This window comes from Lissotriton helveticus, chromosome 11, assembly GCF_964261635.1.
Source record: "Lissotriton helveticus chromosome 11, aLisHel1.1, whole genome shotgun sequence".
NCBI classification, from domain to species: domain Eukaryota; kingdom Metazoa; phylum Chordata; class Amphibia; order Caudata; family Salamandridae; genus Lissotriton; species Lissotriton helveticus.
The window spans coordinates 80234813-80249893 of NC_136072.1; the positions used below are offsets into that span (position 1 = coordinate 80234813).

Below are 15081 nucleotides of genomic sequence, written 5' to 3' on the forward strand. Positions count from 1 at the left end.
CTCCTTTTAGGGCAGAAAGGGCAAGCAAGGATAGGGAAAGGGGGTTGAGGTATGAGCAAACCACGATAATGGGGAGGATGAGGAAATGGGGTGGAATATACACGATGAGGGGTAGATGGGATGGGAAAAAGCAATAAGGAGAAGGGGTGGGTGGGAGAGGGAGAGGGAAGAAGCAACATGGAGAAGGGGCAGGTAGGAGGGAAAGAAGCAACACAGAGACGAGGTGGATGGGAGGGGAAGACGCAACACGGAGAAGGGGTGGGTGAGAGAGGGAAGAAGCAACATGAAGAAGAGGTTGGTTGGAGGGGGAAGAAGCAACACGGAGAAGGGGTGGGTGGGAGAGGGAAGAAGCAACATAAAGATCGGCTGGGTAGGAGGGGGAAGAAGCAACATGGAGAAGGGGTGGGTAGGAGGAAAAGAAGCAACACGGATAGGGGGTGGATGGGAGGGGAAGATGCAGCACGGAGAAGGATGGATGGGAGAGGGTAGAAGAAACAAGGAGAAGGGATGGGTAGGAGAGGGAAAAATCAACATGGAGATGGGGGTGGGAGGGGAAGAAGTCAATCACGGTGTGAGCAGCAGATGAACACTAATTAAGAAAAAGCAATCTGTACTTGGTCCATGCTCCAAAGAAAGAAAATGAAAGGAGGCAAGGCACACGCTAGTCAATTAGGAGCTAGCATAGAAAAATGAAAATAAAGTCAATGAATGGTAAAAAATGGGCAGTCTCCAAGCCCTTTATTGCAAACAATGCACCTCACCGCGACATTGCATGCACTGCTGCAGGTGAGACCTAAAAACAAAAGGGCAATAAAGAGAGATGGAAAGAGGGACAAAGAGATGCAATGGAAGTGATAGGTGGAGAGTGCCTGCTGTATATTCAGACATGACCCTTCCAGGGGCTCTGGTATGCCCAAAATATAAGATTATTCCAGAGCTGTCTGTTTTTCATAGTCTCCAAATAAACTTTGAGTCTAGTGCTTCAGCTGTGGTTTCCTCCTGGCAGCACTGGAATCGATTAAATTAAGGAACGTCTATAGCCAAGTGACAAATTCAAAATATATTTAAATGGAGATCATGGTTGATATAGCTTTCATATAAAATTGAGAATGAAAAGTCCAACTATATATAGATAGTCTCAAACAATGAAATATTCTCATTTGATTTTATTGGTATATATTATATATATTTATCAATTCTTTTAAGATTTATATATTTTGTACTCTTTTTGTGTTTTTCTGTTCTGTTTTCTTTTCTTTTCTTATAGTTGTTTTTCAATATAACAAAAGTCAGTAAAAAGCATACTAGAAAAAATACATAACCAATAGACATGAGACTGAACAAAATGTTGAAGGCAAAGCGGTAGATGTCACAACGCGCGTTTCGGCTCTTGAGCCTTCTTCAGGTTCCCGTCTATTGCTAAAAATTTGTGCAAACTCAAACCTCATTCTTGGCTAGGGTGTGACAGGTCAGTCGATATTTAGGATTTCTTGATATCTTCAAATGCAGGTAGATGAGAGCGAAGAACATATATGTTGTAGATGTCGACGGATGAGGGTGATATCTAGGAATCACTAGATTAGGTCCTGTTCATTATTTACAGTTTATTGGCACTGGGAGTAGTATAGGAATGAACTCTCTGGACAGGAAAGTAAAAGTTGTCTATGAAGATTCTTCCCAATTAAGTTATGAGGCAAGTAGATGACGAGGATAAACGATACTAGCATCAAAAGACTTGTTCATTATCTGGGGATGGCCAGAAAATTGCTTCCCGGGAGTCGGGATCTGTGTAATAAGTAACGTTCAAATTGCCATATCTGATGGGAATAGCTGAAGGTTTCTAACTCCCGGTATTTAGAAAGAACCGCCTGTGACTGAGGACGCTGGATACAAACCACTGGAATCGATTGCTTGGACCTTTGTTTCTAATGCTTTCAGCTTGACGTGTTGTTTGACTTCAAATTTGGTCATGTAGTATACAGGACCGTCAAAGATCTATTTCATAACTTTGCAATAATTTCTTATTTTCCTTTGAAATCTGTTGATTATATCAAAATCATCATTTCACCTTTCTGGATTGTCACCGCATTGAGGTGATCATGTCCATTTATTTTCACAACATCATTTTGGCCTCCTTTATCATCACATTGTCCTTCTTGCAACTAGGCATTTCTGGTTGCAGATAGAAAGAAGCAATTACCATCCAGAGTACTTCTATCCGAATGACATCGTAATCGACCCCTTAGTGCGTAAAGCTTATATACCTTTCTGTAACTCCATTTATTCTCAAAATACAAAATAAATATGGATAAATACCAATTAGATGGCCAAAAAATATATATATACAAATACAGACTGAAAGGTTCAAAAAATAAATATCATAAAACCGGGAGCCCTAATTATAAATAAGTGAAGTGAAACTTGTTTTTTTAGGTCCCGTCACAATCCACAGGACCAATAAGAAAATGGCATACATTCTGGCCCTTTCAGGCTCACTCATCCGGCAGTGGAGACTGCCAACAAGGTCAGTCCAACACTGTGTGCTACTTCCATCCAAATATTTGCTTGGCCACATTATATTTTTAATTAGGTGATAATGATTACATCTATACCAAAGTCTTGAACTGAAAAATATGTATCTTTAAAATTGAATAGAATACAAACCTGATGGCACCTAAAGATCCCCTGTCTGTCCATAGGAGATTGCCTCTGACCAATCAAAGGTTGGCTACCTGATTAGATCTCTAACCGGAGTCAACCTTGGCTGTGCCACTCCATTGGCGTACAGCGAGTCCTAGAAAATTTTGACGAAGGTTTAAATGACCAGATATTGAATCTTCGAAAGAAGAAGCTCTTTGTGATATTGCCCAAGTATCAATGGATGTTCTACCTTCTTTTACCTATTTTGGAATTTGACCGCAGAGGCAAAAAGAATTGAGTGCATGCTGATGACCTTGTCTCAAAGAGGTGGCAAGAAAGAGATCAAGTTTGACCTTGATCAAATCTTCATTAGCATAGTTTCTTGATCAAGCTGTGGTGACATCAACTTCAAGAGAGGACAGAACAGAGTGTAAGTAAAATATGGGTAGGTTTTGAAGAATAATATAGAAAATTATATTTGATACAAAAATAACTAACAATTTATGTAATGTTAGTAAATTAATCAAACAATTTGTTTCCCTAAAAATGATAATTATTCTCTTTAATAAACCTTTAAATGTAATAAATAAATGAATTTGAAATGTTCATCCACAAAACAAATATAACCAATTGATATTAAATGATAAATTATAAAAATGTATTTGCAAACATGCATAATTATTTTATTGTACTGTTATAATATTAAAAATAACAGTTTATTAAATAGTATCATTAATTGTTTCATAAATTATATCAACACATATAAAATCATTTACACAATCTAAATACACTAAACAAGTCAAGCAAATAAAGAAAAAAATTGTTAAAGAACACACATTAATAATTGCAGCCCTGTAAACATTTTGAATAAATATGAGGGATTGATATTTACTATTATAATGCCAGTCCACTGTAAATGAGGGGAAGTGCAAAAATTAAAGGGGATGAAGAATTAAAATTGTTACTCTAATCCAATTTACTGTATGAAGATTTAATATTTTGGGGACAGGAGGGTCAGATGTATCTTTCTTACTTCAGTCCATCATACACTACTTCTAAATCCAGTCCATCGAACAGTGAGGAAGGTGAATGTATTTGGCATGAGCATATTTGCTGCTTTAGCTCCCGTCCCAGCTAGATTACAGAAAGCTATTACATTGTGGAGTACTGATTTACTATTCCTATTCCAGGCCCGCATAATTGTCATATTTGGGAGGGCAGATTTACTTTACAACTCTAGTCTATCTTATATTGGGCTTACATTGGGGGGGGGGGGGCAGATGTAGTATTCCAATTTCAAAGTAACGAACATTTGGAAAGGATAAGTAACTTCAGGGCCACAAATTGTGGTGGAACTGCATAAATGGTGGGGTGGGTTCTATTTTACTAATCTAACACCTGTCTCACCTACACTGAGAAATGTGCATGTATAGAAGGGAGAGGGTCAAAATGGCTATTCTATCTTCAGGCCCACAAACATTGGGGAAGGAATTGTTTATGGCGGGTATGGGAAAAGGTTATAAGAAATTTAATAAAACAAGATATAACTGCCCTTTATGCATCCTCCTGCGATATTTTGATGCTGATTGTATTTTTGACCACCATATTATTGGGAAACATCATTTACCACGAAGGCATTACCACTACTAACTTTTACCACGTGACACTTACCACGCAGGGTGCCTTCCACGCAGGGTGCCTTCCACGACGTCTTTACCACGGGCTGGGGGGGGAGACGTGGTATTCCTTCATGTCGTTCTGCGTGGGCTTGGGGGGCAGAGGGGGGGGGGGGGCTCGGAGGGGGGCTGGGGGGGGTCTCCCCCCCCAAAAATAACAAGCAGGTTACTTTAAAAAAAAAAACGAACATAAATTTAAAAGAAAAAGGAAAGAGCCTCCCCCAAAGACGTGCCGTGTACGTCAAAAAAGCAGTCCTTTTTTTATTTTGGTATACGTGTTTTGACGCTTGTTTCAATGGAGGATGGAAGTAAGGGCTCGTAGAGAAAGACGTGCAGGTAAGACGTTTCTAGGCGTAGTAAAATCCTACGTTGTAAATACCAGCGTGGTAAAGCCACTTGCGATGTAAAATTCGCGTGGTAAAGCCATGCGTGGTATTTGAAATCGTGGTATAATCATATATTCCGATTCTCGTTCTCGGCTCTTTCCCTCGGTGTGCTTTTAAAGGCCGGCGGGCGCGCGGGCGGGAGGGAGGGAGCTGCCCCTTCATGGGAAACATCATTTACCACGAAGGCATTACCACTACTAACTTTTACCACGTGACACTTACCACGCAGGGTGCCTTCCACGCAGGGTGCCTTCCACGACGTCTTTACCACGGGCTGGGGGGGGAGACGTGGTATTCCTTCATGTCGTTCTGCGTGGGCTTGGGGGGCAGAGGGGGGGGGGGGCTCGGAGGGGGGCTGGGGGGGGTCTCCCCCCCCAAAAATAACAAGCAGGTTACTTTAAAAAAAAAACGAACATAAATTTAAAAGAAAAAGGAAAGAGCCTCCCCCAAAGACGTGCCGTGTACGTCAAAAAAGCAGTCCTTTTTTTATTTTGGTATACGTGTTTTGACGCTTGTTTCAATGGAGGATGGAAGTAAGGGCTCGTAGAGAAAGACGTGCAGGTAAGACGTTTCTAGGCGTAGTAAAATCCTACGTTGTAAATACCAGCGTGGTAAAGCCACTTGCGATGTAAAATTCGCGTGGTAAAGCCATGCGTGGTATTTGAAATCGTGGTATAATCATATATTCCATATTATTGTCAAATGATATACTTTATTCGATATTCACCTTTCACATCTCTCTGAGGAGACCTTACAATGCATCCCAATGGGTCTAAACCAGAACAACACCAACCCTGAGTTTTTCTAAAACTTCATCTGCAGATGAAGTAGATTGAGAAAATAAAATCTTAACCCAAAAAAGTAAATGTGAGACTGTATACCGATTGCGATGTAAATAGGAGGCCCACAAACACAACTGTGTGTGTGTATAAAGTTATTAAAAGACAGTCCCTAAGCTCCTTGCAAACACTGAAAACACTATTTGATAACACAGCAAGCCAAACAGTAATTTCTTTGCAGCATCTGGGAAAAGATCCTGAATGATCGACCCTGGATTGTACCAGATGACCCAACTACATGCATTCAAGTCTGAGTCCTTAGCGCTGTGAGTTTGAGAAAGAGTTCAGGAGGTAGGCAGAAATAGTAGAGGGAAGGCATGTCTTTCCCTTATTTTTTAGGTAAGTTCAAGGGAAACTTTCTCTGGAGTCATGTGGTGTAGCAGAAGAAAGGTGAGAGGATGTGGTATAACAGTCAGAGCTGTCGACTTTGGAAGTGGGGAATGAGGTTCAAGTCTCGGCGTCGGCTCAACATCCTGTGATTCTGGACAAATCACTTAATCTCCCTGTGCCTACTAGAATGAATGTATTCTTGTGTAATGCAACTGGAGCACATGTAAGCGCTCTAATACCTTTGGGTCAAGTTCACGCTATATAAAATTGCAAACAAATAAAATATTTTCGTACTTAACTGATCCTTAGCCTTGACCCTAGCCATCGCAGCAAAAACAACATCAAATCTCAGCTATATATTCCTGGCATATCTTTCTCCTTATGAACACATGTTGCTGTGCATACCGCTATTCAATCTGTGTCAAGGATTTTCACTATACTATGCTTTCTGAATAAACCATTAAACGTTCACACAGAAAATAGGATATTATGACCGTGAACGCTAATGGGACGGGGAAGGTGAGGTTTTTACACACCCTGTAAATACTGATTCACAGGGTTGCGTTATTTATCAATTGTGGCAAATACCCCTGATTCTGAGTAGTCCCAATAAAAATTGCATGCAGAATTGATGATTTGAGGCAAATTAGCTGTGTCTTGGAATTTACCCTGCATTCCCTATCCCTCTGTGGTAAGCTTTGTCAGGATTGACCAGTCATAATGTTGCTGTGGAACGTTATGCAAGTATGATGGTTGCTACACATCTGGCTTAACGGCCAGGGCGGTCAACCTTAAATCTGGGGAACCGGGTTCGAGTCTCGGCAGGGACGCGCAACATCCTGTGATTCTGGGCAAATCCCTTACTCTCCACATACCTAACAGAAAATTAATGTGTCATCATGTAACGCAATTGATGCTAGTGTAAAGCGCTCTGATACCCTATACCCTCGGGTCAAGTTTGCGCTATATAAAGCTCTGTAAAAAAAAAAAAAAACATACAAAGCTGTGCAAACAGATATTTGTACTGGGATCGGAACCTAGCTATTAACTTATAATGAGGTGCTGGCTGGTCTGTTTTGCCATCCTCCTAGCCCTCCCTGCTCCCATGTTTGTGGACTCAGGCATCCTTCTACACTCACTACACTCAACCATAACTTCCTCAGAGCAGTATTGTCCACATTTCTCACTGTTTAGCCCAGCCTTTGTTTATACTGTGACTATGTATTTGTATCTATTTCATGTAATTGCATATATTCTATATTTAACCTGTATCTATGCATGTAAGTGTATTTGTTCCATAAGCAACTCGTGTAACCTCTATTGTGCCAACCCCGTAAAGCGCTCTGATGCCTACGGGTCAAGTTGACGCTATACTATTTGTATACACTGTGACTCTGTGTGTGTATCTATTTCATGTAATTATATGTATTCTATTTATTTATTTATTTATTTATTTATTTATAAAGTTTTATATAGCGCGAACCAGATCCCGAGGGATATCAGAGCGCTTTACAGAAGAACGGTTGTAGTCACAACAATCAGAGACAAATGATACACAGACTCCAGTACGATAACGTATAAGAATACCAAACAGTTATAGTCACAATAATCACCAACAAATGATACACGGCGAGTAATGTGATTAACAGGTCAATAGCAGGCTGCTACAGGGGGCAATGCAAAATTAAGGTAAAAATGTGTTCATTAGGAAATTTTTGGCTTCAAGTTTGAAAGCAGTAATTGATGATATTCTGCGCAATTCCGGTGGAAGAGAGTTCCAGATCTTTGGTGCAGCTCCTGAGAAGGCTCGACGACAAGTTCTCTTTTTATTCATGATATGAGGTTTCAGAAGGAAGTTGTTAGCGCTTCTTGAGGCTCTCTCGCCCCATGATAATTCAAGCTTTTGTGCTAGGTACCTGGGGGTGTTGTCGTGCAGGGCTAGGTGCGCTAGAACGATAATCTTAAACTGGATTCGAGCTTCATAGGGCAGCCAATTAAGAGACTTTAAGACTGGTGAAATGTGCTAATTTCCAGTAATTAGTCTGGCCGCAACGTTTAGTGCTGACCTTAGTGGAGCCAGGGTGTATTTGGGAAGGCCACAGAGCGTAGCGCTGCCGTATGTAACTTGTGCAACCTCTACTTTGACAACTCAGTGGAGTGTTCTGATGTCTATGGGTCAAGTTTGCGCTATACGAAACTCGATAAAGAAATAAAATATTATTTTTAAGTCTGGTGCTAATCAAGACCGTTTAATTTTACTAAAATGTAGTTCATAATATACTTAAAGGTGATTTAGAATACTGCTCTTCAACCATTAATCTGATGTTGTGTCTTTTACATTTTTCTTCTTCCCACTACAGCACAGGACACAGTCAGCGCGCTTCATCCGTTGGCTACCTCCGCTGTGAGTGACAGCAGTTTTCTCTTTCACATCCTGATCAATCATGAACAAAGTAGTTCCCTTCAGTGCCAGAGACTACTACAACAACTTGTGCTCTTTAACACCCAAAAAATAATCTGCTTCTAGGCAATCATTAACTTTATAGTGGGGAGGGTCCAGGATCTCCCCGACACTCCATCTGACTATAAAGTTATACAAAACAAAGCACGCACAGACAAAGCCAAAAGGCTAGAGTCAAGGCCAGACCTTTTGGCTTTGCCAATGCTTGTTTCTTCATACCATTTCCAACCTCAATTGACAAATTCAAAAGGGGTGGGGAAAGGGCCACTTTTACCTCTCCAAGATGTGTTACTAACACAGGGCCTGACCAGTAGGGCAGGCAGCAAAGAGGCTATGCGCCCTGGTGCCAGCAAGGAAAATGGCCCCTTAGACTAGGGTGAACAGGCGTCCCGGATTTGCCCGGACAGTCCCGGGTTTTCACCATCATTTAGGCGATTTTGGCTCATGTCCCATTTTTAGAGGGGGTCGACTGAAACCAGTGAGAGTCACTTATTGGGTGTTCTAAAGTTGTGCTAGTGAGCAGCTGTTATAAGTAAGAAATTTAATTAACGGGTATGTTGCTGGTTTTAGAAATTATATTTTATTTATTTCCTTAGTGCTTCATTTGTGTTCCTATGTTGATAGAATTGTCATTCTGTGCAGTACCATTGGTGAACATGTGTAGTCCTTCTTCTATTTTTACAAAATGTCCCAGTTTTTGGTTCTCAAAATCTGATCACCCTACCTTAGACTGCATCTCAGGGCTCGAGTAGGGGGGTACCACGTGGGTGGACGGCGTCCCCCCACTTATTTTACCCGGTGGACGCCGTCCCCCCTGCCAAACAGCTGGACTTCACTCTTTGGCCTCTCTGTCATTAACTGCGAGGGGCGAATGCTAATTTGCGCGCCGTCTCCCGCGGATCTCGGCGCCGGTGCGCCACTGGGTTTGTTAATTTCGAGAGGACACCATTATCTTTGCGGAGGGGAGGCAATGAGCGCGATGGTGCAAGCCACCTTTCGTGATGTCACTTCCTGTCGTGACATCACTTCTGGTGACAGCGTCCCCCCACTTCTTTTTTTAGGACTGGAGTTGTAAAGTACAGCCCTTATCAGGAGTCAACGGCCCCCTCAGAGGTGTCCCCGGTGCCACTGCACCTGCTGCGCGTCCGAGAGCCTTACCTCCCCCAGCACATCCAGAAGCCCGCCAAAGACAAGCGCTCCGGGGACAGCACCGGCGCGCCATCTCTTCCAAATCGACATTTACCAAATCGATATCCTCGGAAAGAACAGAGGCGGCGAAGAGACGCAGCTGCAGTTTGATATATAATGTAATTATCGGCCGCTTCCACGCGCGGAAGCCAGTGCATTTAAAAAGGGTTAGTACTCATCAGGGTTTTACAAAAGAGCGAGGAAATTAAAGGGATGTTCAGATAAAACGGCGCTTGCTTCTCCTTTCAGCTACCTGAACGCGTGAAAAGGTGAGTATTCCGAGCGGTTTCACTTCACAGGCACCCGCCGCTTCCCGGAACCGAGTTTGGGCGCCCACTGCCAATGCTTCTTTATCACAAAGGATGCGAGAAAGCGGTCACGACGACCTGCTTGATGCAAATCACATTCCAGAGTGGAGCAGTGGGCCTGATTCTCAACGGGATGATTCCCTCCTGAAGGTTTTCACTCAGAGAAGCATATTTTGCAGATGTACTCTAATTTACAACAAGTTCGTGGTCTGCTTGCTTAAATTTGTGCCTGAAATGGAGTGCTTAATTTGTACTACCACAGGGCATAAGTGTCCCTTATCTCTCCAATCAGAAGTTATTGCTAAACACAGGGCTCACCCCTGAGGTCGTCGCCCCTCCACAGGTCAGCACCCACTGCAGCTGCACCAGTCGCACTGCCCTAACGCCGGCCCTGATCACACTGACTGTTCGAGGCCGCCAAAACTTTAAGAATGCCTTGGGCGGCAGGTATTAGTTGTTTTAATGTATATTGAATTAACTATCAGCTGTTTTTCTGTTCATCTTTAAGTTGCACAAACAGCGCCACCATGTGGCAGCTGTCATAAGTGTAGGTTCTGGCAATTAAGTGCCAGTGCCCAGCACCGGAAACCACAGGCTCAAATTAAGCTCTGCCAAAATGTATAACTTTCTTTGTGCCTGCATAACTTTAGTATGCACAAAAGACAACTGAGTGCAGGAGTGAGAGTGCTTGAACGTGTGGAACAGTCAAATCTATTCATTTGCATATGTATTATTTAGGAGTCTAAGGAGAGGTCATGGAAAAGCAATGCATGACGAGCAGAGCAGGCACAATGTCAATGTTTGACTAACAAGGTCTGTGATACATTGTGAAAGGCTTTTGCACAGTTGCAAATGCATTTATTTGTGCAAGGAGTTCACAAGTGGCAGCCTATGGGCACCACTTCTACTTTGTCAACAGTGACTTTTGGGTGCAGGCTTTCGCCAGCCATATCCTGGTGCACCCTTGATCGTTGTGTCACCGTGCAGTGCTATAGTGACCCCTCCTTCTTTCAGAGCCAGGACTACAAGGGCTGAAGCAGTGAAATCCATTCCAGTGACAAAGCCAGTTTTTCAATAAATGCCCCAGTGGCGGCTCCCCCCTTATAGTGGAGGAAGGTCGCCACCAACTTGCTGGAAGCCAACAGAGTCAACCGATAAAAACAAAATAATAATAAGACATTTTTATTATCATTTTACTTTTCGTCCTGCAGGCTGCGAGCTGAGGGAGGGGCGGGGCCATCTATACTGACGCTGCAGCACCAGGGAGGAAGGAGGAGTTGTGAGCACTGCCAAGTGCGCATGAGGGTTTGGCCGACTCTCTGGGGCCACCAAACCGCGATTGTATGATGTTACAACGCACACTTTTACAACGCATACCTTTACAACGCATTTTTTACAACGCACCATCCATTACAACGCATTCCATTACAACGCATGCCATTACAACGAAATTTTAAAAACTACATTTACAACGCATTCCAACACCGCATAGTACCTTTACAACGCACACCATTACAATGCATAACATTACATTGCATGTTTGGTAAGTATTGGATAGTGTGGGGTAAAAATTACTATTCTAACTCCACGGGGTGCAACAGTAGGGTAAGTTTTGGATAGTGTAGGGGTAAAAATTACTATTCTAACTCCAGAGGGGTGAAACAGTAGGGTAAGTGTTGGATAGTGTAGGGGTAAAAATTACTATTCTAACTCCAGGGGGGTGCAACAGTAGGGTAAGTGTTGGATAGTGTAGGGGTAAAAATTACTAATCTAACTTCAGGGGGTGCAACAGTAGGGTAAGTGTTGGATGGTAATGTTATGCGTTGTAATGGTATGCGTTGTAATGACTGAGTTGTAATGGCATGTTTTGTAGTGGTGTGCGTTGTAGTGTCATGCGTTGTAATGGTTGCGTTGTAATTGCATGCGTTGTAATGGATGTTGCGTTGTAAAAGTTTTGTTGTAATGTTAGTGCGTTGTAAAAGTTGCGTTGTAAAGGTTATCCCCCCCAAACCGCCATGCACACGTAGCCTTTCTCATACCCTAGCTGTCTTGTACAGCTGAGTGGAGAACCAACATAGGCTTCCAGTCCATGTCTGAGCGACCAACCAGGGCGCTCAGACCATCCCCAGTGCTGCTCTTATGCTGGGAATACTATTCCCAGCTGGGATTGGCATCTGGGAGCCTGCTCAGTGTGCAGCATCACCTGGACATCCGGGAGGCGATGACAACAAGGGAAAACTAACTATTTATTTAATTTTCTCTCATGGTCGTCTGCCGAACCCCGCCCACCACAACCTAGCCCACCGCTCTTACATGCACTGGCCGCTCCTGGTAAAACGTATGTGAATTACACTGTAGTCATGCGTGTTTTGTGGGTTCCAGGTCAAAAAGAGTATACAGGGACCCAACACTAGTTTCCATGCCGCGAGCACCTCATATCTATAAAGAGTTAATGTTTTCTGTAGAAAAGGTTAACTGTACTAGGCAGCAGGAGTATTTCCAGATATCTTCCTGAGTGCAGTGCTGTTTATGCACTGCCAGCTCAATACCAGGGATACCCCCACCCTTTCCTGGACTGAGCTGTCCTGTGGGCTTCACCCCAGGGGATCAGAGGATTTGCCAGCTCTGGAACAACTAACATACTAATCGAACTGCAATCCAACAATATCTGGGGAAAGTGCAACTTTCCACAAAAATGCCCAGAAAGCATGTATAAAATGCCAACTCGTATCCTAGAGTGTTTTAGGGAAAGTAAAAAATTCTCCAAATATTGTGAAACAGTGTTGACATTTTTAATTTAGCATCTCAGCACCATCCCAGCAGCTGCTGCCCTCAGGATGCATCTGAGGCCAAAGGGGGCCATTAGGATGACGGGCGGACTTTGTCCGCCTGCCATCCTATCCGATAACGGGACCTCCCGCCATAAGGGCGGGGGTCCCGTGGGGGGTATTAGAATGTGCGACCAGGCGGAAAAGCGGCGGACGGTGTTTTCGTCCGCCGCTGTCCCCCCCGCCATAGTAAGATGGCGGGGGGGGAAATGGGTGGTGGGCGGGCAAGGATGTCGGGCGGATCGCCACCGCCCGCATGGCGGTGGCGATCCGCCTGACATCCTAATGGGCCCGTAAGTATCATTGATACCAACCAGTGGCTGTTCATTGGTCCTCCAGGATTAGATCGACTGAGGAAGCAACCTTCTCATAGATTTTTCCAGCAGTGTCTTAGGTGAAAGGCTGTAGATACTGTGGAAGGTAGAGGGCAACTTTTTAGGTCTCCTGGCGTTTAACAGCGCGTCAGCGCTGTGTCCGCCAGGAGATCTTTTGTTGCTGACTATGCTTCCCAGGAGACAGCACCGGCCGCGCGCAAAGGCGATCGGCGTAGGCCACGCGCGCGCGAACACGCTCAGCTGCCGTCTCCTGGGAAGCTCCAACACCCTACATGCATGCGCATACGCAGAGACACACACATACACACACAAGCGCCCATGCACGCATGCACCCCCACATAAAGAGAACTCACCCCTGCTGTCGCATACACGCATACACACACACACACACACGTGCATCAAGCGCCCCCGCCCCCCCCCGCCGCCACTTACCGCTACTCCGGTCTTCAGCTGCCACCGCGGGGCTCTCTCTAGGGCATGGGCTTCTCTCCGTGGGCGCGGCTTCTCTCCGTGGGCGGTTCGATCCCCGGCCGCTCCTCCTCACACGTGGGTGTCCTCCCTGACGGTTGCATGCGTCAGTAATACCATGTGACCCCAAGGCAGCCACGTACAGCAACGAGAGGGGGCCCACTGCCGACAGGACCCCCAGGTGCCTGTGCTACGGCTCCCTACAGCATTTTAAAGGCGGCGCGAGGACGCCGCGCGAACCTGCACCGAGATATGGAGATACTGAGACAGGAAACAAACCAAACGTTTCCACCGAAATTTGTACAGACTGGAGCAGTGCGTAGGGTTCAGTGCACGCGCGTGTGTGTAAATAAGTGCGAAGTGGGGATGGGCAGGCCATTTTACAAGCATGCAAAACACACTTTGACGTAAAGGCTCTAGGTTCAGTAATAACTACCTTCAAGGTTGAAGCAGATGGTTATGAAGCCGGGCTACGGGGTTCGAGTCCTGGCAACAGCTCAAACACCCTGCAGCGCCAAAGCGAGGCCAGGCGGGGTGCCGGGGGAGGGTGGGCTTAAGTACGGGGAGCCGGGCTCGGGGGAGGCCTTATTTGGGTTCAGGACAGGCCCACCTGCGAGGAGTCACGGCCTAGACGCTTCCAGTTCCGTTCATCCGGTGCACCCTGCAAGGAGGGGCACGAGGCGCCGCGATGTCCGCCTCTGAGCTCTACAGCAAGGTAAGGCCTGCACCTTTAACATGCACAGGGGGCCCGCTTGGGGTGAGGCTGGGAGGGATGGGGTGTTGTTGAAAGGGGTTAATTGTCTCGAAAGAGCACGTAGACCTTCATAGCTGCCAAGGTTTCAGATTGCTATGTGTGACGTTTTCATAATTTATGTGTAATTATGAGTGGCATTTCAGCGGTTATGAGTGATACTTTTTCGGAAGCAAAATCAAGCAATAAAGTCTGGGAAGTCATACATATCTGCAACCTGAAGCCCTACTGCCCTCCTAAACTGATCGTACTGTTAATAAGAAACGAGGACTCCGATGTGCACCCCTCTCATTGAAAGTCCACACTGCACCACTGCAAACAAAAGAACGTTTCTGCAAATGTCAGCAAAGTCAGTTATTGTAGTAGGGTCAGTTAAAAAACCTGCGCAGTGTGCCTGCCACTTGCTCACCTCGAGTAGAGAAAATATCATAATGACTGCAATACTAGGGGGTACTGAATGCAGCCGAGGTTCAGATTCCATTTGCCATATTTTTGTGTACCGCTTTATTTTCTTCTGCTTTACCTGATGTCTTTCTTGACTGCTCGGCCGCTTCCCGGGTGACCTCTTAGAGGACGAGGCAGGCCGCGGTGGTGCAAGAGGCGGCATGCTCGTCACCTCAGCTACCCGGACCTCATGTAATAACCACCTGCTCCTGCAGTCCCTCTGACATGACTGTAGGGCCCGCATCACCATCCAGTGACCGCTGGATCCAGGAGGCGCCAACGTTACCCCTTAAAGCACAACTCCTGGAAGCCTACTGTACACCTACCTGTTCACGAGCCACCATATTGCAGTGCTGATGTGTTTTAAAATGAAGTTAAAGTGCAATCTGGATTTGTAATGAAAGCATCTGATAACTCGCTGTGGGGG

General features: G+C 44.9%; 1 pseudogene; it reads left to right on the forward strand.

The window, feature by feature from the left end:
• The first annotated feature begins 13537 nt into the window (after positions 1 to 13537).
• LOC144793278 (small Cajal body-specific RNA 14) lies at positions 13538 to 13666 on the forward strand (annotated as a pseudogene).
• Positions 13667 to 15081: the final 1415 nt, after the last annotated feature.